This window comes from Notothenia rossii, assembly GCF_949606895.1.
Source record: "Notothenia rossii genome assembly, chromosome: 3".
Lineage (NCBI taxonomy): Eukaryota > Metazoa > Chordata > Actinopteri > Perciformes > Nototheniidae > Notothenia > Notothenia rossii.
In genome coordinates, this window is record NC_136901.1 from 54,571,604 (window position 1) to 54,594,661 (window position 23,058).

Consider the following 23,058-nt stretch of genomic DNA (forward strand, 5'->3'; position numbering starts at 1 on the left):
TTGCCCACTGTTCATTGCGCTGCTCATAATCTCAACCTAGCACTCAACGACTCTGTTAAAAATGTCCCTGGAGTGAAGCAGTTCTATGACACTGTAGACACGCTCTACAACTTTTTTGGTCACAGTATCAAACGATGGGCATTGCTCAGTGAGTTAATGACGCCAGAGAGCAGAACTATCACATTAAAACACTTATGTCCCACTCGCTGGTCATCTCGCCATGATGCGCTTGTTGCGTTAAGGCACAGATATGGAGACATTATAAAAGCCCTCATCAACATATCCCTTACCAGTGACAAAAAGGATGAGCGCAATGAAGCAAGTGCACTCAAGAATGCCATAAGCAAATTTAGCTTTCTATTTTTGGTCAACATGCAGACCAAGATTTTGGAAAGCATAAATTGTGCTTCACAGTTACTGCAAGCAAAAGATGCGGATATTCTCAAAGCATTTACTCTACTGCCAAATGCCATCAGTTTTTTGGTGGAGTATAGGGGACAATTTGATGAGGCGAAGTCCCCCACTCTTGCCCTGGCTACTAAATGGGGAAGTCAAACACAGTTTGAAACAACCAAGGCCAGGAAAGTTAAGAGACACTTTGATGAACTTTCTAAAGACAGCCGCCTCACTGACGCAGAGAGCAACTTTCGGGTGACCGTTTTCAATGCATGTCTCGATATAATCATCCAGCAACTGTCCCAAAGATTCACCAGCTTAAATGCAACTGTGAACATGTTTGAGGCAATTCACCCCAACACACTACTACAAGCAAAGGATGAGGATTTACACCAAGCTGCCCAGCGGCTTAGAGAGCACTACAGTTGGGACATCGCCGCCAGCTTCCCTGGCCAGCTGCTTTCTTTCAGAACCTGTTTCAAGGACCAAATACAAAAACTAAAATCTGTCGCGGATCTGGTAAAAATGCTCATTGTTTACAACCCAGCAGTAACATCTACATTCAGTGAGGTTTGCACAGCCTTCATCTTATTTCTGACTCTTGCTGTCACCGTGGCAACCGCCGAGCGCTCTTTCTCCAAATTAAAACTCATCAAAAACTATTTGAGGAGCACGATGGGACAGGAGAGACTGAGTGGACTGGCCTTGCTGTCCATCGAAAGTGACAGAGCCAAGAAATTGGACATACAGCGGATTGTGGACGAGTTCGCGGAGCGCAAGGCTCGCCGAGTGCCCTTCAAGTAGTGGTGAGTACACTTCAAATTTAATTTGTACAGTAGCCTACTTGTACGTGAATGTATGGGCTGCCGTGCCAATTTTACACTGCTGTGCTCTCATGGTGACGGCTGGCTGTCCATGGTGAATGGTGTGTCAGAAATGTAGTCATTTTATTAGGCTATGTTTTCGTTGTCCTTGTGGTTTGTCGGACTTTATGTCATGTTATATCATTATTATCTCTGAGACTCTGATATATATTTCGTTTCTATACCCTTTGCAGAAACGAAATCTTAAATATTACACCTTTTCTTTAGTTACTTTTCTTTCAAACATTGTTTTAAATTGTAATCTTACTGACTGTGCGACTTTTTACGCACAAGCGTCAGATTACCACCCCGGACTCCCGATATTTTTGTCAAGCTTTATTGGGTTTAAAGGGCCCGGTCATGTGGCCCGCCCCCCGTCCCGGGTTTGATATGTGCCGCCAGTGATTTAAGGTATGTAAATAATATTGAAATCAATGAGTTCTTCATCCGAACATTGCATGGTACATAACTCACAAAAGTAAAACATACAAATAAGAATACATATTCATCATAAATATGAAGTTTTTCATTTGTGCATAACTTCTATCTTAAACCTTTAATGTCACTTCGTAAAATAGCAGCAATTAGCTTGGTATGGAAAACGTCTAACTCCCTCCTTTCACATCATAAATCATCTTCATACTGTATCTGGTGTAAAGGTACTTGTTCTTTTACAAAGTATAAGAAGGATTAAACTGAAATAGCTGAAAATAGCTAAATATTACTCTTTATTTACTTTGACTGTGTCTCTGGTGTAATTGATGAATCTCTGCTGGTTCTAGTAGATATAGTTCTCCCCATCCACATTCTTGTTGGTTGTGGGACAGAGGAATAATAATTCAGAACCTGCTGATATTTGAATCTTACTACTTGGCATATGTTACAAACAAAAAACATCTTCATGGTGAACTAAATAAAATCCTAGTAATCTTTCTCAAATCTAAATATAACAATGAACTATTCCTGTTTGTGTATAGACACACACTAACGTTATGTAATACCATTTCATTATGGATTCAAAAACAACTAAAGTCATGATGCTGTCAGAGTGAATGATTTCCTGAGTGTGTCTGTCCTGTAAGGTACGTCATTCTCTGCTTGGATCGTGTGCAGAAATCCCATCGATTGCACCTGGCAATACGGCTTCTACCTGTCTATTATCAAGCTGAAAAATGAATACAGAAATCCAACATACTGTCATCAAATGTCTTTCTATTATGAATTTAAATTGAATGTATATCCCCATCATGACCTAAACAATAAAGTCTATGGCTTTTACTTCTAATTAGTTACCAGGCTAGTTACAAGATGTTACAATTTTGTCTCATTACATTACTATGTTTTAGCTTAACTGTAATATGTTCTTTCTACATTTCAAACCTCAGTTACTCTACTATCTGTTGAAATATTACAAAATTGCTTCATTATCGCAGGTCAACTTCTTTGGTATTCTATTCTGGATTTACATCTCTCACAGTAGCCCCTTGGCCACTGCTTCTGTGTTACCTGTTACAATTCAATCAATATTTAGAAACATGTCAACATTCATCAAACAGTATCTTATCCCCAGGTATGGAGAAAACTATTTTTCAATGCTCAGTTTGAACATCTGGGTTGGGGCGGAAAGTTTCTGTCAATCCTTAAAAGAAAAAAAAAAATGGTGAATGTTACAGCCATGTTGACATTTATACACACTCCCCCCTTTTTACACATGAACTCATGTGTAACAAAATCATGTAATGGGGAGGGGGAAAAAACTGTCAGGTAAATATTGGTTAGGGACATAACGAACATTATTTACAATTTTAGATCCATTATTATTATTTCCACAGTAAACACTTCAGTGAAAATAAGTGTTTCTCTCCGTCTTTCAGGCCCAAAAGAAACAGAATCTTCAGATTTTAGTTTGAGTTTTACATTTGGAAACTGCCAACTCCTGTGGGAGTAAAATATCATCAAGTAGATTAGAAACGGGTCACATGTGCGGTTTCCCCTTTTTTCTGGAATTTTTAGGAAACCTTTGTTTCCATTGGAGCTCCAAAATAATGTGTTAGTCCAAAAACATGCTTGGTTAGTTATTGTTTTAGAATCATGCAGTTACACTGATCACATGCCGGCATTCATTCACACTCACACTGTCTGGTTGTCAAGTCAGGTTTGGTCAGGTTCACCCCAGAGTCAGTCATTGACAGTGCTTTTGTCACACTGTCAGTCAGGGTCAAAGATCATTTGGTCTCAGTCTTTTGGCCATGTCGGGCTCTGCAGAGTCTTTTCAGAGGTATTTCAGCGGGTACCCTTTATCTACAAAAATATGTCATATGCGGACATTATACATTATAGACACACAATTTCAACTATGATTTTCAAAATGGTTCTAACTTTTCATTGGGACTTTTGCCTCCCACCTTTCCTGAATCTTGGTACAAAACCCACTTCCTTAGAGTACTACTACTACTGCAATTCATTTACACCTAATTAGTATTACAATGTCTATTAGATTTAATTCAGAAACTTGTGTACATAACTATTATCTTGAGTCAAACCATTACTAGGATCTGTGTAGCTCTGCTATGTATTTCATAGCTCATTATACTAATTTATCTTCAATTCTGGTCTACTTAAAAAAAAATGTTAAACTCTCTAGCAGTGTGTGGAACCTTGGGTGTCTGAACATGCAACAATTACTCCCTCCTTTATCAAGGATTTAAAAACAGAAGTAATTTCATATTTCCATCTTAAAGCTCTCCTATGGTAATAACTATGCCACAATGGTGAAATCAATATTTTAGATTGGAATACTATATTTGGTTTGGCACTAGCTCTCCCTTTAACATTATCCATACAAATAAAGATTTGTATGGATAATTTTAATGGTGATCAATATTGTAACAAATGAGATCACTACTGTATTCACACATGAATAAACATCTCTAAAAGAATAATTTGTTAACATGATGAAAAGATTGAAGAATATGGTTCTACTCTGTACTCCGAAACACCCACTGCTTAAAGTGGAGTGAATATTTCCATCATGTCTCCCTCAGTGTGATTTTCTCATTTTACTTTAATAGTTTTCTCTTTACTGCTATTTTTTATTTACCACTTGATTAATTCATGGTTAATAAATCTGTTTGTCTTTACGTATTTATCAAGTCAATTCAAGTTATTTAAGTATTTGTTGGTAAGTCTCTTTTATGTGCGTTTTGTGAATAAGTGTGTTTATGTGTAAACTCACTCATTCCCGTTCTCCTTTTCTCCTCCCCTGGTTGTCTCAAGCCGTGACCCCGGCCTCCTCACTTCTAATCGACCATGCCAACTCCTCTGATTCTATCTTCTCTTCAGTCCATCAGCTCTTGAATCCATCCGCTGTAACTCTTTTAGGCACCCTTTGGCCCAGTCACATCTGCAGCCCACAACATGCCACTGTTCTTGCACTGCTTTGCATTTTATCTCCTCCTTTACAGTCTCTTTGCTGTTTTTATGGAGGGTGGATTCTGCTCTCATGTCCCACACTCTGCTCTTGTGCCAAATCTCGTGGCTCAGCTTGGAACTTCATGCCCGGTCTGAGGGACTGATGAGAGTAGATCTCTGCCTGTCAGCAAGCCGTTTGGTTCTGGATGCCACAGGTGGAGATAGTTCTGGCTGCAGTCTTGTTGTTGTTGTTGTTTCAGCTCTGGTTCTCTGTCTGTTCGATGGAGAAGGAGGAGTCTCCTGTTGGGTTAGGTCTTTTGTCTGCTTGGAGGGTCGGGGTCGTAGCCTTTCTGACGCAGAGGGGGAGTCCAGGTCTCGGGACGCATTACCTATAGGAAGTCTAGCACACTTAGGTTAAATAAATCCAACCCTTTCCACTCCGTCTTTTTCTAATCATACTATCTGTCTTAGTTGTTAAATGCCATCTAAACAACACAATTAATGTCTACTAATGATATTACAAAAACTCCCTCTAAATATTGTTTCATCCATTGTTACATATTTACCCAACATAACTCTTTCAGGAAACCATTTTTCCTATAAATTGAAATGCCTACATGTTTCAAGCATCACATATTTCACACACTACGAAAGAACATCTCCATATTTTCTCCAATATTTTAAATCCCACTGTTACTTAGAACAGTAGTAAACCTGCAGAGCACACCAATCAGATCACAGTAATATAATTTGACTCAAGTGTAGGCCTATGTCTACTTTCCATTATACTTATTACTTTTGGTGAACATTTATTTATATTGTCTAAATTCCTTGTCTATGATGTGCAAACAGTTTGAGTGTAAAAATGTGTTTTTCTCAATGTATTTACACTCTACGGATTCTTGAGTTTACTCATCACCTGGTGCTGTTGTTCCTACAAATGTTCAATTCCTTATTGTTTTGTACCAGTTTTCCAAAATCAGTTCTAACTGCCGTGCCATTTCAGGAAAGGTGGCGGTACGGCTACACAATGTGTTAGTGGGTGCCAACATGTTCCTTTTTTAACTTTGATCCGGAGCGCATCTGCATTGCGTTCTACAACTTCCTATGGTCCACTCCATACAGGTTGCAACGAGTTCATCTTGTGGATTGTTACATTTACCCAATCACCTGATCCAACAGAAATATTCGTCATGGCCCTGGCATATGCTTCCGCCTCAATTTGTTTAATATCTAACACTGGTTCTGCTCTGTATTGTGAGGTGCTACCTTGTGGTGGATATTGCTGAGTGGGGCAATCTCTGGCCAAATGTCTACAATCATCACATATGAAGCAGCCATCATCCCTTCTTCCTCTTGAGTGTTGCTTTCCTCTCCATTGTACCTTTTGTTGATGCTGTATGGGAGTCTATACCTGAGCTGGCGGCTGTACTTGTGTAGGAAGATACACAGGTGTTTGCTGTTGAAGATACTGCGGTGTTTGCGGCTGTACTTGCATAGGAAGATACACAGGTGTCTGCTGTTGAAGATACTGCTGTGCTTGTGGCTGTACTTGCGTAGGAAGATACACAGGTGTCTGCTGAACCTGGTTATGTGGACATACACTTCCTCCTCCGCTTTGTTGGTTCTGCATTTGATTCTCTGGTTCTTTCTGAGTTTGAACTGTTGGAGGTGTCCGCCCTGCCTTCTCTGCTAGTATGGCCATCTGCGTTGTCAATTTCTTGTATTTTTTAAATAATAATAATAATAATACATTACATTTATAAAGCGCTTTTCCTGGTGCTCAAAGCGCTTACAAGCAAGTAAAACAAAATAACAACACAAGTAGAAAGTGCTAAGGTAGGAGGAATAAGGGCAAGGGGATAGTTGATTAGAAGTTGAAGGCAATAGTGAAAAGGTGAGTTTTGAGGGATTGTTTGAATGATGTGAGAGTGTTGGCGGATCTGACGTGGCTGGGGAGGGAGTTCCAGAGTGTGGGGGAGGCTGCTGCGAAGGCCCTGTCACCCCAGGTCCGGAGCTTTGTCCTGATGGGCTGCAGTAGGTTAGCTTCAGCAGACCTGAGGCGACGGGTGGGGTTGTGTCGTTGGATGAGGTCACAGAGGTAGGGGGGGGCAAGGTTGTTGAGGGCTTTGAAAGTGAAAAGTAATATTTTAAAGTCAATGCAGTGTTTGATGGGGAGCCAGTTGAGGTCATGGAGGATAGGGGTGATGTGGTCGGAGCGTCGGGTGGAGGTGAGCAAGCGGGCAGCTGAGTTTTGGACATATTGAAGTTTTTTAGTGTGAATGCAGGTGATCCAAAAAGTATGCTGTTGCAGTAATCCAGTCGGGATGTTATAAAGGCATGGATCAGAGTTTCAGCAGCGGTCGATGAGAGGGAGGGTCTAATGCGGGAGATGTTCTTTAAATGTATTATTGTATGTATGAAATGTATATTAGCTTTGGCATCTTTCTCAGCTACTTGTATCTTCAAAAGTCTTAGTTGTAGTGTTTTCATTTCTTCGTCATTTTCCCTCTGTGTTGCCTGGTATTTCATATCGTGGTGAATGAGATGTAGTCTCCATTCTTCAATGGGTTTAGCGACTAATCCCACCACGTCTCCCAGGCCTGCCTGAACTGATCGGGGAAGGGCTTTAATGACCTCATTCTTCCACAACATTACAACAGGTGGCGAAACGTCATGTCGTTGTCCAGTGCAGTCCTCCCACACTCCTTCACATCTCTTCAAGAAGGCATGCATTTCTTCCTCTGTGCCTTTCCTCAGGCTGTTGAGGGCATGTAAACTGCGTGTTGTCGGGTAGATGTGACGAATAGCAGCCCAATACTTCGACCTGATTTTGTTGAAGGAAATGTAATCTGGAGAGTTGGTGCATTTGGCCTTGGAATCCACTGCTCTTGCCTCTAGTCTTCCTTCTATCCGTCCAAGCAGTGCTCTCATGTCTCCCAAGCACAGGTGGTCTTGGACTGTGTATTTCTCCAGTTTATTCACCCAATTCTGACCTCCTTTCGTGAGTGGAGGTAGTTTTGCCACTAATGATTCCATGTCCCTGTGAGTCCATGATTGGTATTGAAATCCTCCTCTTCCAGCCGCTATCAATGGCATGGAGGTATGTGCACCGGTCTTGGATCTTTTAGTTTTCTTGGTTCTTCTCGTTTTGGGGCATGTCCCAGGGTAATGTTGCTCGTTTTCGTCGCTACTATTATTCTCAGGAGGAGATGCAAAACCGCGTTGTTGCTGTGACTGTTCATGGTATGGGGAGTGTCTACTGGTTTCAGACTGTGGACCGCCATCGTCATCTTCATCTCCCTGTCCTTTGGAATAGTTAGGAGAGTAGTTTGTTCGGCGTGTTCTTTGAGTTCTTCGTTCTTCTCCCCTTTCTCTCCGTTGTCTATTTGCCATCATGTCCTGGAATCTTACATCGTCTTGTCGTCTCTCCGCCAGAAGTTGTTGGTATTTATCTTCCTCCCTTTGTCTTTCTGTAATAATGTCATTATGGGCTTCATCTGCCTTCCGTCTTTCTGCAATAATGTCATTATGGGCTTCATCTTTCTTTCTTCTCTCTTCCATTACTCTGATGAGTTCTGCTTCCATTCTTCTGCCGAGTTCTTCCATTCTTCTGTTGAGCTCCTCTTTCATTCTTCTGTTGAGTTCCTCTTCCATTCTTCTGTTGAGTTCTTCCATTCTTCGGTCGAGTTCCTCCATTTTTCTGTCGAGTTCCTCCTTCAGCTGGTTGACACTGGATAAGATTCTTACCTCATACTCCAATTCTTTCACATTTGGGGCTTGAATCGAAGATTGGTGAGAAAGGTTGTTCTCTGATATGTCTGGAGGAGACACTTCGGTCAGGCTTGGATACTGCTTTGGAGTTTGGATAACTGGAGCCTCTTCTGTCATTTATGCTGTGTCTTCATTTAATGGCGGATCTTCTGCGATGGATGTCAGATGGATTAACAGATATGCAACCCTAGCTTTTCTTTTTTCAGCTTTTTTCATAGCGCTTTTAGCAGGTCCATACCGAGGGAATTGTCCGTAATTTATCCATGCTTTTTCCTGTTGTAGGTATTCAGCATTCTCATGTTCAACTACAGCTTTTCCATGGGCTTCCGTTGGTCCAGGTTGATCATCTGCTGGAATCAATCCTCTCGTTTGCTTGAACAGTTCCTCTATTTGGTTCCGTGTCTTCTGTCTTTTACTGGGAACTGTCCCAGCATCTGACCAGGTATTTACTCTCGCCTTAATATCTGCAGTTGTGCCTGGCGCTGCGAGCGCTCTTAACTTGGTGTCTTCTGGCGACATGTTTCTTAAGTACACGGATAATATTATTAAGTTATAAAAAATGAATTACTAATCCTCTGAATAGTACCTTTGTGTTCTTTATAAAAGATATCCTATGTCATCTGAACTTAACTTTAAAATCTGGTAATTTTTTTAAACAGAGATTGGAAAATAAATTAAAATGTTGTATAACTGAAATTGGAAAATCAAAATCAAAATTAGAAAAATTAAATTAAAATTGTATAATTATGCACATTAAAAAAATCTGAATAAATAAATAAAAATGAAGAGTGTATGGTCTTGACTTTGTAATATGAAAATAGGAATATGGTGCAAACCCAAATAAACCGTGTACAGTGTATACTCAAGTTTATGAAACTATGCAAATGTCATAAAGTGTGTCAACTACAATACTTCAATTCAAAGAAACCACATGTAATCTTTAACTGTGTGGTGAAGAATGTATTAACTGTAATACTTATTATGTCCGCTAGGGGAGCTGTTTTATTTTTGACTCCTCCCAAATGTATCAACTAGTACTTCCGGTTCATAAACTTACTTCCTGTTTATTTCCCCAAAATAATAAAGTTCAAATGACTTTCTTTGAAAAGCATGAAAAACAAAACAACTCAATCTACTCTCAACGTTCATCCACAGAATCCCTGTATATTTAATCAGTAGTTACCGGTTGTATCTTTACTCAAACTATTTCACCATCTAGTAATGCCAACTGGCTAGCTAACTAGCTTAGCAGTATAGCATAAACCTCATGTGACTTGGGGAAGGGGAACACTCAACATGTGCAGATTAAAACCACACTGCTTGTGTTAGAAATTAAAATCAATGTTTTAATGGAGAAATGTAGTTTAAACATGCCGTCAGTTTTAATGCTCTTTTATACTGAAAAACCAGAAATTCTTGTGCACAAGCAGTTAAGCTTTTATTCTGAAAATCCTTCATCTACGGTTAGCATTTAGCATGTGGCTAATATACGATTTCCTGAAGAGGTGAATTTAGTAGCGAAATGATATGGAGTGGTGCAAACCGAAGCCTACTGATTTAACACTACAACTATAGATGTCGAGATACTACCATGCTGAATATTAAATGAAGGTACAGTTTATTTGAATACATTATTGTTTACAGACGAGAGTAGCGTGTGACAACATCCGGAATGACCGGAAACCAAACGAGCCGAGAAGTATTTTTTAGAGTATTGATTACAGCGTTTAGAATGTGTTAAATGAAAAGTGATGAAAGAGAATATGAGGAGAAAAGGCGTGTTAAGCATATATTGAATGTGAAAAGAACCAATCCTCTGTTTAAATGCAACAACGGACATTGGAGACGAGGCGAGCCGGCTGGCGGGGAGGAGCCAGCAGAGGATATATAACGGCACCGGAGGAGAGATCCTTTCTCTTCTCTTCCCTAACGAGGAGCGGATCACAGCTGTTTGTCTGACTGAACAATATCATGCTTGTGACCAACCCGCGCTTTTTTAAATTAAAGTACCCAATTGAACTTTCACAGAGACTCCATTTAGTCTCCTTTTAAAGCTTATCTCCTGGACGGGAGAATAACGAACACAGTTAACAATCTGGTGAATTCCCTGACGTGATCCCGCTGACCGAGGAGAGAAAACCAACCGGCTGTTTCCTGGAGACGCTTGCAGCCATTCGACACACAAGAGCTCAAATCAATCGGTAAGAAGATGCCTGTTATGACAAAGATTCTTCACTAGTTAAACTAGGCAAAGTTAGATTTGTGTGTTTGACGGCAGCCGGCGGATCCTGAAAATAGCTGTGCATTTTAATGTTAAAACAACCCAAATTGATAAAATAATCACTCTAAAACCACGAGGCGTTGTTTTGTCACAAGCAGGGTGAGTTCACACTTTCTTTTGTTCCATTAACCCTGCATGCTATTAACCACGTGTGGGTGTTGAATTTTAAATATAAATGTGTGTGGACATTGTACTTCGGATAGGTGCCTTGCTTTTTTCACATAGGTGTCTCTTGTTACGTTAGTAGTTATTTAGCCTATGACGTAAGGGTATATAGCCCATTTGACGATTTTTGTTAAGATCTGGAGACATAGCGAATCGGTTAAGGGCCGAGTAAGTGAAAACCAGCGGGGCATAGTGAATCAACTCAGGGTTAAGACCGAAGTCAGTGCTTTAAAGAAAGTCCTTTTCAAGAAAAGGCTTGGTTAAGGTCTAAGCCTTTATCAGTGGTTAAAACTGTTTTGTTTTAAACAAGATATTGCAGGTGGGTTACGGTAATCAGAATTACAACAGCAGTGCAGTAATAAGACGACGGTCTATTATTATTTGCTGATAGGTCTCCATATTGGTCCCGGTTTGGCGTGTCCAAATAGCAACAGTTAACCATAGTCGACTATAAAGTCAAATATTACGTGAACAGGTTTATAGCTAGTGCGTAAGGGTTCCTAACTTTAAGTGATGATATCAATAAGATAAAGCCCATAGTCGACTATAAAGTCAAATATTACGTGAACAGGTTTATAGCTAGTGCGTAAGGGTTCCTAACTTTAAGTGATGATATCAATAAGATAAAGCCCATTTTTTCATAGTAGCCCATTTTTTCATAGTAAACTAGATAGAAATGTTGTTATTTTAAACTAAGTGTTGTTTTGGCTTGTATTTCAGGGTTTATAATACCACACCAGTGGTTTACTTTGTTACGGTTCGTTTAAAGATCACCTCGCCATTGTTTAAACTCCCACCTGAGAGCCGCATGGACAAATCTCTTTGTCTACAGGTCAGAGTGCGAAATAATCGGGTGCCATCTTGTTTACACCCCACATGTGGAAAAACAAAGACAGGGCAATCGCCATTTCGTGAAATGCAAATTCAAAGCACTCCTTTCTTTGTTCTTATGCAGCTGGTTTCACTCCAATGAGGCATTTTCCTGACCTCCATCTTGTGAAGAACGAATAATACTTCTTGTCACAGTTGGAACTAGAAGGCTGAATCAATGTTTGGACATTAAAGGGAAGGATTGTTGTATTTTCAAAGATTTGAAGTATTGCTGCTGGCAAATGTGTTTTGGCGGTTTTTGAAATATTCCTGCTTGCAAATGTGTTTTGGCGGTTTTTGAAATATTCCTGCTTGCAAATGTGTTTTGGCGGTTACGTGCTGTGTTGTTTAACCATAGTGTAATGTTCATCCTATTTTAAAGATACTTTTAGGGAAAATAGGTTTCTCCTTGTTAAAAAACAACACACCACAACAGCTGTTCCCTAGTGGATTAAAGGCCCAGTGAAGTGTGCACCTGTGCATGATCTGTTATGCTAATACGTATAGTAATGACCAAAATTGTCCATTGGAACCCATATCAAAAGATGTTGGAATAGCAACAAATTTGACGAGTTTTGAATTTTCCGGGGAAATCTGCAGTCGACCTTCGCCTTCGTGGGCGTGGCTTGCGATCTACTGCGTGACGTCACGAGATGGACGCCGCCGCACTGTTTACATTCACCACCGTTCGTTTTTTCTCTTTTTCAAAGTCGAATTTCTCAACGTTTTTGAGCTAGTATTTTCCTGGAAAGTGTGTCGGAGTCGACTGGAAGTGATTGCCAATCGAGAAAACCTGACAATGGAGGCGACAGTGAAGAAAGAGGGATGAAAAACACAGGGGAAACGATGCATTGCCGCTGGCTGTAGTAATGTCAAGTCTGCCGAAGTGGCGATGTTTCTGTTCCCAAAAGATGAAGGTGAGCCTGGCTGGTGTCATTGTTTCGTAGATTATTTGATTGATCATGATAAATAAAGGCCACTGGTCGATTCGAGAGAGAGAGAAAGAGAGACTGACAGAGTTACAGGGTTGTTGTTAGCATCTGGTGCTAGCTCGGAGCTACACACAGGGGAAAAGATGCATTGCCGCTGGCTGTAGTAATGTCAAGTCTGCCGAAGTGGCGATGTTTCTGTTCCCAAAAGATGAAGGTGAGCCTGGCTGGTGTCATTGTTTCGTAGATTATTTGATTGATCATGATAAATAAAGGCCACTGGTCGATTCGAGAGAGAGAGAAAGAGAGACTGACAGAGTTACAGGGTTGTTGTTAGCATCTGGTGCTAGCTCGGAGCTAACGGAGATTAGCTGTTTCAACAATAAGGAGAGGGAGAGTGCTCTCCTGTGGGACTGAGAGAGATAACGTCAGCTCAGGGAGGTAAACTGTAGCCTAAGTTATCTCAGTGGGTTTGGTCATCTATGTAAACAAATATTTCCATCTATGTAATATTAGTTGTATAAAATAGGTTAAGAAATCCTTCCAATGTTTTTTGATTATTGAAATATATGTTTCATATGAGTGTTGAGAGCTGTATCCATAAATCTCTTAATGTTGCCCTCAAAGTGCACCAGATTGATCACTTTCCTCATCTATCCTGTCCGAAAAGCTGTCCAAATCAATCATTTCTCTCAGACTAGTATCACTTTCCAGAGTCTCCGCCATGTTTACAATCGCAACTGGGTACATCTTGTGACGTCACAGCCACTATCGTCTGCAACTTCCGTTAGGCTCAGACGGCAAAATTAATAATTCATTAATTCATTAATTATGAATTATTAAACATTATTTTAGCCATGAACAGGCACAATGATATGTAAGGAATGAAACTGCCATTTCATTTTGGTGCAAAAACATGCACTTCACTGGGCCTTTAAGCTAGGAAATTAAAATAGCGCACTCTGGTGGTAGTACAGAGTTATTACACAAATAGAAGAAAAACCATACCATGTGAAGTATAATTTTAAGTGTTATAAATAAACATAAGCTTGATCGCCAGAATAGAATTGCGAAGTGGTTTCTAATTATAAGATGAGAAACTCTACATAATAACATAACCTAGACTGTAGAATATTCAAACACCACTTTATTGAAGCTAACACAAGTTGAGACATTTGCATAATTTCATACAATCATCAATCAATCAATCAATGTTTATTTATATAGCCCAATATCACAAATGTTACATTTGTCTCAGTGGACTTCACAGTTTGTACAGAATATCAGTATGACAATACGACACCCTCTGTCCTTAGACCCTCACATCGTACAAGGAAAAACTTCCAGAGAAAACCCCACAGTTTAAAGGGAAAAATGGGAGAAACCTCAGGGAGAGCAACAGAGGAGGGATCCCTCTCCCAGGACGGACAGACGTGCAATAGATGCCGTGTGTAAATTGAAAAGATAATACATTTGCAACATAGGTAGTCCAAATGTTTTGAAATGCATGTGTGTATAATAAGAAGATGAATCCACGAGGATATCCATCCAGGACTTATGATCCAGGACCGCAGCCACGACTCAAGATCCAGGACTCGCAATCCATGACACAGGACCGCAGGATCATCCATGACTCCGGATCCCGGCGTATATAGACACCAAAAAGAAAGAAATTTGGGGAAGCTGGGTTAATCGGAACATGAGAGTACACAGGTATAGACAGAGAGAAGGAAGAAGTAAGATGTCCCCCGACAAACTAAGCCTATATCAGCAAAACTAGGGGCTGAATCTAATCAGCCCTAACTATAAGCTTTATCAAAAAGGAAGGTCTTAAGCGCACTCTTAAAAACGGATAGGGTGTCTGCCGTCCGAACACAAACTGGAAGCTGATTCCACAAAAGTGGAGCTTGATAAGAAAAGGCTCTGGCTCCCATTGTACTTTTAGAGACTCTAGGAACAACCAACAACCCTGCATTCTTGGAACGCAATGCCCTAGTAGGACAATAGGGTATAATGAGTTCTTTAAGGTAAGATGGCGCCTGCCCATTAAGGGCTTTGTAGGCGAGAAGAAGAATTTTAAATTCTATCCTGTGTTCTATAGGGAGCCAGTGTAAGGCAGCCAGAACAGGAGTAATGTGGTCCCTTTTCCTAACTCTGGTTAGTACACGAGCTGCAGCATTTTGAATCAGCTGAAGCGACTTGACTGACTTCTTGGTACACCCTGATAATAAGGAGTTACAATAATCCAGCCTTGAAGTAACAAATGCATGGACTAGTTTCTCTGCATCGTTTTGAGGCAAGATATGCCTGATTTTTGCAATGTTACGTAGATGGAAGTAGGCGGTCCTTGAAATTGATTTTATGTGGGCGTTAAAGGATAAATCCTGATCAAATATAACACCAAGATTCCTTACAGTCTCACTGGAGGCCAAATTAATGCCATCCATAGTTAATATATCTTTAGATAATTTGTTTCGTAGATTCTTCGGGCCAAGTACAATAAATTCAGTTTTGGTCGTGTTTAACATCAAAAAATTTAAGGTCATCCACGTTTTTAAGTCCTTGAGGCAGTCTTGAATTTTATTTAGATGATTAATTTCATCAGGCTTGATTGATAAATATAGTTGAGTATCATCCGCATAACAATGAAAGTTTACAGAATGATTCCTTATAATATTGCCTAACGGAAGCATATATAGGGTGAACAAAATAGGTCCAAGCACTGAGCCCTGTGGCACTCCATGGCTAACTTTGGTTTGCATGGAAGATTCATCGTTGACACGTACAAACTGAGAGCGTTCAGATAGATAAGACCTAAACCAGCCTAAAGCAGTTCCCTGTATGCCAACTAAGTGCTCTAGTCTTTGCAATAGGATATCATGGTCGATAGTATCAAATGCAGCACTAAGATCGAGTAAGACAAGAATAGAGACAAGTCCCTTGTCAGAGGCTATTAGAATGTCATTTGTGACTTTAACCAGAGCTGTCTCTGTGCTATGTTGTGTTCTAAAGCCAGACTGAAAATCTTCAAATAAATCATAGTTTCTTAAGTAATCACACAGCTGTTTTGCGACTGCTTTCTCAAGAATTTTTGAGAGGAACGGAAGATTAGAAATAGGTCTATAGTTGGCTAAAACCTCTGGATCGAGGTTGTGCTTTTTAAGAAGCGGTTTTATCACTGCTACTTTGAATGATTTTGGAACATAGCCTGATAATAAAGACATATTCATAATATTTAATAAAGAAGTGCTAATTAATGGAAAAACTTCTTTTAACAGCTTAGTTGGAATCGGGTCTAAGATACACGTTGATGGTTTAGAAGAGAGAATCATTGAATTTAATTGTTCAAGGTTTATGGCTGAAAAGCATTCTAGTTTACTATCTAGTGTAATATTATTAAAATGTACGTTTCCGGGAGCTGTTGATAACACTATACTGGTCAAAGGCAAGAGGTCATTGATTTTGTTTCTAAGAGTAACAAGTGTAAACAAACATACACTTCGGTATGCACTGTACACAGTGGATTTAGATTTTTACCGCAGATTTCTATTTTCATATTTCAAAGTCAAAACCATACTGTACACTGTACAATTTTTATTTTTAACAATTTAAAGTTTGCACACATTTTATATTTTAATTTACTTTAATAATATTAACCACAAAAAAAAAAACCTGATTTAAAGTTAAGATCGGATGACATAGGATATTATTTATCAGGAACAAAGGCGCTAGTCGGAGGATTAGTGCTTCAATCTTTGATAACTTCATAATTTCATTCGAATAGGAAGAGAGCATGCCACTTAAAGACACTAAGTTGAGACCAGACGCAGAACCATGCACAACTGCAGATATTAAGGAAAGGGTAAAAATCAGATCAGATGCTACAACAGTTCCAAATCTTAGACGGAAGACATGGACCCAGTGTGAGAAATACGGGGGGGTCCGGGGGAGCTCGACCCCCCCGTTTAACACCTGAGCCCCCCTGAAAGCCTCAACAGCAACATTTAGGGGGGGTCTGAAATTATAATATGTATTTGTCACTTGCAATGGTCACTAACATGTTTTTAAGCCTACTATGTCCAGTATTCATAATTCAAAACATTTATTCACAAATAACTTCTATTTTGGCTGTCAAAAGCAGAGCCAGCCGCGTGACACGGGTACGCTGCGTGACGCGGACACAAATTATGCAAATTAGCCATGCGCGGCAAAGAGGAGAGAAAGACGTTACATTAGAGGACTCAAATGTCTAAGAGAAAGCTAAACCAAAGTGTTTCACTCGCGCACTTTGGGTTCACATCCAAAAAAGTGACACCACGAGATGACCATGAGACACCCAGAGATGATGCTGATGACGCAGCAGCTAGCACAGCACTCGCTACCAGAACCGTTAGCGAGTCGGGGGCTCCTGTCCCGCCCAGTCACTCCCCAGAAGGAGGTGAAGTTGAGGCAGAGCGCTCAGAAGACGCAGCAGTTGCGGAGGTAGCTGCCACTGCTGCTAGTGACTTTCCGCCGGGTGGTTGGACAACGAAGCAGGTGGGCGAATGGAAAGACCGCAACCCTTGGCTTGACATTAAGGCTGGAAAGTTAGGATGCTTAGTGTGTAGGAAAGCAAAAACGTTGCTACTCTCAGAAAAGGGACCGGGTTTACACCTCTCGGAAGAATGGATCAATGGTGATGTTACTAGCCCTGATGCAAAACAGCTACGAAAGAAGATATACAAACACAGGGACAGCCAGGCCCACACAAGGTCAGTGGAAATAGTACAGATGAAAGACAAAGAAACCCTCCCAAACTGTTTCATTGATTTACAGTCCGATTTACTCAAGAAAACAACAGCTTACACCGTAGCAAAGGAAAGGCTATCTTATAAAAAGCTCAACCCCCTCATGACAATGCAGGAGCTGAATGGAGCCGAAGTTGGGAATATCCACAAATCTGACCATGCATGCGCAGAAATAATAAGTCACATTGCAAAGGAAATGCACCGCAAGTTCGTCTCTAATGTGAAAGAAATGGATTCAAAGGTATCAATCACAATTGATGAAAGTACCGTTCACGGTCGTCCCTATCTAATCATTTACGTAAGATGTGATGTCAGTGGTAAGGGGGATGTAGATAATGTTTTCCTGGATATAGTGGAACTCACAGATGGGGTCGATGCTGAATCAATTTATAACTCGATGATGGCGAGTCTATATAAAGCTGGAATGGATGATGACTTTTTGAAGACGCACCTAATAAGCATAGCCACCGATGGGGCTGCAGTGCTCACGGGAAAAGCCAGTGGGCTTGTCGTCAGACTCAAAAACAATTTTCCGAACGTGCAGTCTGTACACTGCCTGGCGCACAGACTAGAACTGTCAGTCAAAGATGCTCTTAAAGATGTGTGTGGCACTAATCACTTTGAGATATTTATTTCACATTTATACTCACTCTACAATCAGTCAACCAGGAATTCCAGATTGCTGAAAGAAGCAGCGGCCGAGCTCAACATGGAAATACTGAAAATAGGTCAAATTTTCACCATCAGATGGGTTGCCAGCAGCTTTAAAACAGTAAAAGCTGTATGGAAAGATTTCCCCACACTAGCACTCCATTTTAAAACATCCAGTGAGAACGCATCACGTAATGATCTTGAGAGGCAAAAATACAAGGGACTTCTCAAGCACCAAACCAACTCAGGATTTGTGGAACATTTGGCTGTCATGAAAGACATCCTGCGTGAACTCCAGAGCCTGTCTCTCAAGCTGCAGAGAAGAGAAATGACACTTGCGGACTCAAGTGTCCACATCAAACAAACCATCAATGTTTTGACCGCCATGAAGACGACCGGGGGGAGATCAACGAAGAAGGCTGAACAGGGCGTCTCATCTGGCTTTTTTAAGGACGTAGAGCTGACAGAAGGCAGGGGGAAAATAAACAAGCTTCGTTTTTATGAATCGGTGGTTGCTACTCTAACCAAGCGCTTACCGGAGTCAAGCTTGGTCCAGACGCTCAAAGCTCTTGATAAGCGCTTTTGGCCAGGAGAGCGGGAAGACTTGACTTTGTATGGCGAACAAGAAGTACACCGTCTGGCTAAATCGCTCGGAGAACCAGCCGGGGACGCCGTGGGGCAGTTTAGAGACTGGAAATTGCAGGGCACTCCACCGGGCAAAACACTGGAACGGCTATGCATAGCAAGTCGCACTTACCTCCCCACGTCTGCTGAGTGCGAGAGAGGCTTTTCCGCCGTGAATAACACCGACAACCAGAGCCGCAACAGGTTGCGCGAGGAGAGCCTGTCTTCGCTTCTGTTTGTGGACCTAAACGGACCCCCTTTGGACAAATTCGACCCAGTGCCGTTCGTGAAAAGCTGGATTAAAGCAGGACATCGTCTCTCTTCTTCTTGGAAACCAGGACGGCAACGAGAAGAAGTCGAGCCAAGGCATCTTTGGTCTATTCTCACTTAAGGTAAAATACTATTTTTTCGATCTTTGCTGTGCATAAGATGAGCGTGTGCGTATGTCCTGTGTGGATTCCGGGGTTAAGAAGAAAAGCATAATTAGCCTTGGCCTTCAAGTTGGTGTGTGTGTGTGTGTGTGTGTGTGTGTGTGTGTGTGTGTGTGTGTGTGTGTGTGTGTGTGTGTGTGTGGGTGTGTGCAGGCCTGCCCCTCCCTACACGCAGATCACACAGACTGTGTGTGTGTGTGTGTGTGTGTGTGTGTGTGTGTGTGTGTGTGTGTGTGTGTGTGTGTGTGTGTGTGTGTGTGTGTGTGTGTGTGTGTGTGTGTGTGTGTGTGTGTGCGTGCGTGCGTCTGAGACCAGCTCTGCTCCCATTTCCTCGCATAGAATCGAAAACAGATGGTTCTTTAACGGTCGCGTATTCATTCATATGAACGTTAGAATATATAATTATTTGACAGCGCCCCGGTTGAGAAACGCTGCTACTACTGATTGTCTTGGATTGCATCCATGAAATATTGTATAGGCCTACTGCATATTGAGAAATCTTCGACCGGTATATTGCGCAATAAACGGGAGATGGGGACCCCCCGATTATTGACGGGTATTTCGCTCACTGCATGGACCCAATATGAGAAACTGTTGGAACAGTGGCAAACGAGAGGACTGCTTCCAGCAGATAATCAGCCTGAACCAACGAAAGCCCATAGACAATCTGTAATTTACCATGAGAATGGAGAATACCTGCGAGAGCAACAAGCATGGATCAAAGCCGGACAACCCTCCTGGTATGGACCTTCAAAGATTACGATGAACAAAGCGGAGATAAGAAAAGTACATGTTACAAGTCTGATGCTCCATTTAAAGTGTTCTGTAACTGGGACGGCAAACCTGTACGTCGTTAAAAGACCAAATCCGCTAGAACAGGAACACACAGCGGAAAAAATAGAAGAAGTTCCAATAATCCAAACTCCAAAGCTCTATCCAGACCTGCCTCATAAACCTCCTCCTTACATAACGGAATCAGAACTGTTCTCTCAAGCCTCAGTACAAGCCCCAACTTTTAATGTTTCAGGAGGAATATTGAAGTTCGACGATGTCCCCACAGAAAGAAGTGTTAAAGAATTGGACTATGAAGTAAGAATGCTACACAGTAAATCTGACCAGCTGCGGGAGATTTTCAAACACGAAATGCAAGAATTGAAGGACATGACTAGACAGCATCAACTTCAGCAAAACACATTACGAACACCTATGTCATTCCAGCCCAACAAGAAACCTCCCAGTGCTGAGGCATCATCAATGGCAGGTTCGGACATGCCGATTTTCTCTCTGCTACTACCAAAAAACACAGGAATGGATGATCAGGAAAAGTCCGGAGTGCAACAGGACAAACAAAGACAACAAGAAGAGGAAAGACTCCAGGAGATGAGGACAGACAAACAAAGACAACAAGAAGAGGAGAGATTCCGGGAGATGATGGTAGAAAAACATGGACAGGACAAAGAAAAGGAAGAAAGAAAACTACAAATAACAAAAACATGGGGACAATCACAAACAACACGCCAAACAAACTACTCTCCTGACTATTCCAAAGGACATGAAGATGACGACGGTGCACAGTCGGAAACCAGTGTACACTCCCCATATCATGAACAATCACATCAACAACGCAGTCTTGCAACTCCTACTGAGAATACTAGTAGTGACGAAAATGAGCAACATTACTCTGGGACATACCCCAAAACTAAAAAAAACAAGACCTCTCAAAGAACCAGGACAGGAGTACATACCTCCATGCCATTGATAGCGGCTGGAAGAGGATTTGACTACCAACCATGGACTCACAGGGACATGGAATCTTTAGTGGCCAAACTACCTCCACTCACCCAAGGAGGACAGAAGTGGGTGAATGATCTGGAGAAATACACAGTCCAAGACCACCTGTGCTTGGGAGACATGAGGGCATTGCTTGGAAGGATAGAGGGAAGACTAGAGGCAAGAGCAGTGGATTCCAAGGCTAAATGCACCAACTCTCCAGATGATATTTCATTCAACAAAATCCGGTCGAGGTATTGGGCTGCCATTCGTCACATTTACCCAACAACACGCAGTTTACATGCCCTCAACAGCCTGAGAAAAGAGCCTGGGGAAGACATGCATGCCTTCCTGAAGAGATGTGAAGGAGTGTGGGAGGACTGCACTGGAGAACGACATGACACTTCGCCAGCTGTCATAATGTTGTGGAAGAACGCAGTCATAAAAGCCCTTCCCAAATCAGTGCAGGCACGCCTGGGAGATGTCGTGGGATTGGAAGCTAAACTCCCAGAAGAATGGAGATTAAATTTTATACACCACGACATCAAATACCAGGAAACAATGGTGGAAGACGATGAAGACACAAAGAAACTGGCGAAAAGACTATTGAAGATGCAGGTAGCTGAGAGAGATAACGAAGCTAATACAAACAAGAAATTGACAAGGCAGATGCCAGCTGTAACAGCAAAAGTCATACTAACAGAAAAAGAAGTGCAGACGCCTCAAACAGTTCAAACTCAGATAGTGCCAGAAAATCAGATGCAGAACCAACAAAGAGGTAGAGGAGGTTTCCAAGGAAGAGGCAGAGGAAGAGTTTTCCGGTTTGAGGGATGCTACTTATGCAGTCAGCCGGGCCATTGGGCTAGAGATTGTCCAAATCAACAAACACAAAACCCACCACCATCTTTACAATACAACCCTACGCAATTTCAACAGCCCCAGACACAACAGTATCATCCCCAAGCACAGCAACCGCCTGTGTATACCCCTGTCCAACTACAGCCACAAGCACCCATGTACATGCCTTCACAGTATCAACAGAGGGGAGGGCCTAGTGGAGGCAGAGGATTTCAGGGACAACCAGGAGGAGGAGGGGTGCCAAACATGAACCAGATGCCTCTGACAGCTTGGAGTGGTCCATACGTATGAGGAGGCCCAGAGGATCCAATCACAGGTGACGTAATTCCAGCCCAAGATGAACCAATGGTCACCTGTGAGATTGAGGGGGAGAAGGTGGAAATGATGGTGGACACAGGAGCCACAGCTTCCTGTTTGACAAGATTGAAGGGAAAACCACCACCACTCTCAAATCATACCCTCAAAACAGTTGGATACTCGGGAAACATTGATGTACAGAGATATACATTACCATTGGTCACAAAAATTGGGAAGCAGCTCCTGCAACATCCTTTCCTCTATGCCCCAAACTGTCCCATAAATCTGATGGGGAGAGACCTGCTCGTAAAATCAGGAGCGAGAATTCTATGCACACCAGATGGGCTGATAATCCAGTTTCCAGGCCAGATACCACTCCACCAGACATACGACGGACAACAGAGAATCATGATGATGGCAGCAAATCCAGAAAACGGCGAAGAAAATGACACAACCACTGTGTACTGGAGCCGCCTGATCACCACTGAAATCGATACTCCACATGTCCAAAGAACATACATGGCCTGGAAACCATGGATAAATACACTAGGACCCTATGGGCCCCCGCAAGATCCTCTACATTGTACGTACAATTATCTTAGGCGACCAGATGAAGAATATCAAGATGCATGGATGGAAGATAAAGAGGGAAGAATGGAAGATTTGACTGTAGCAGACATCTAAGTCGGACCGCAGGGTGTAGCAGCAGCGGTAAAACTCACACCAGAACAAAAACAATGGTACAATCTATCTGAAGAAGCTGTTCCTCATGTCACACTCGCCATGACCATAGGAGCTGAGTCCAGATCATTGGGTCCAATGATAAAGACTGCATTGAACACTGAATGGATGGCGACAGAATCACCTTTTCTGTGGCGATCAATAGACCAGACAATGTGGAGGATTGGGAACAACAGCCAGGAACGAGGACTATTGGAGAAGCAAGAATTG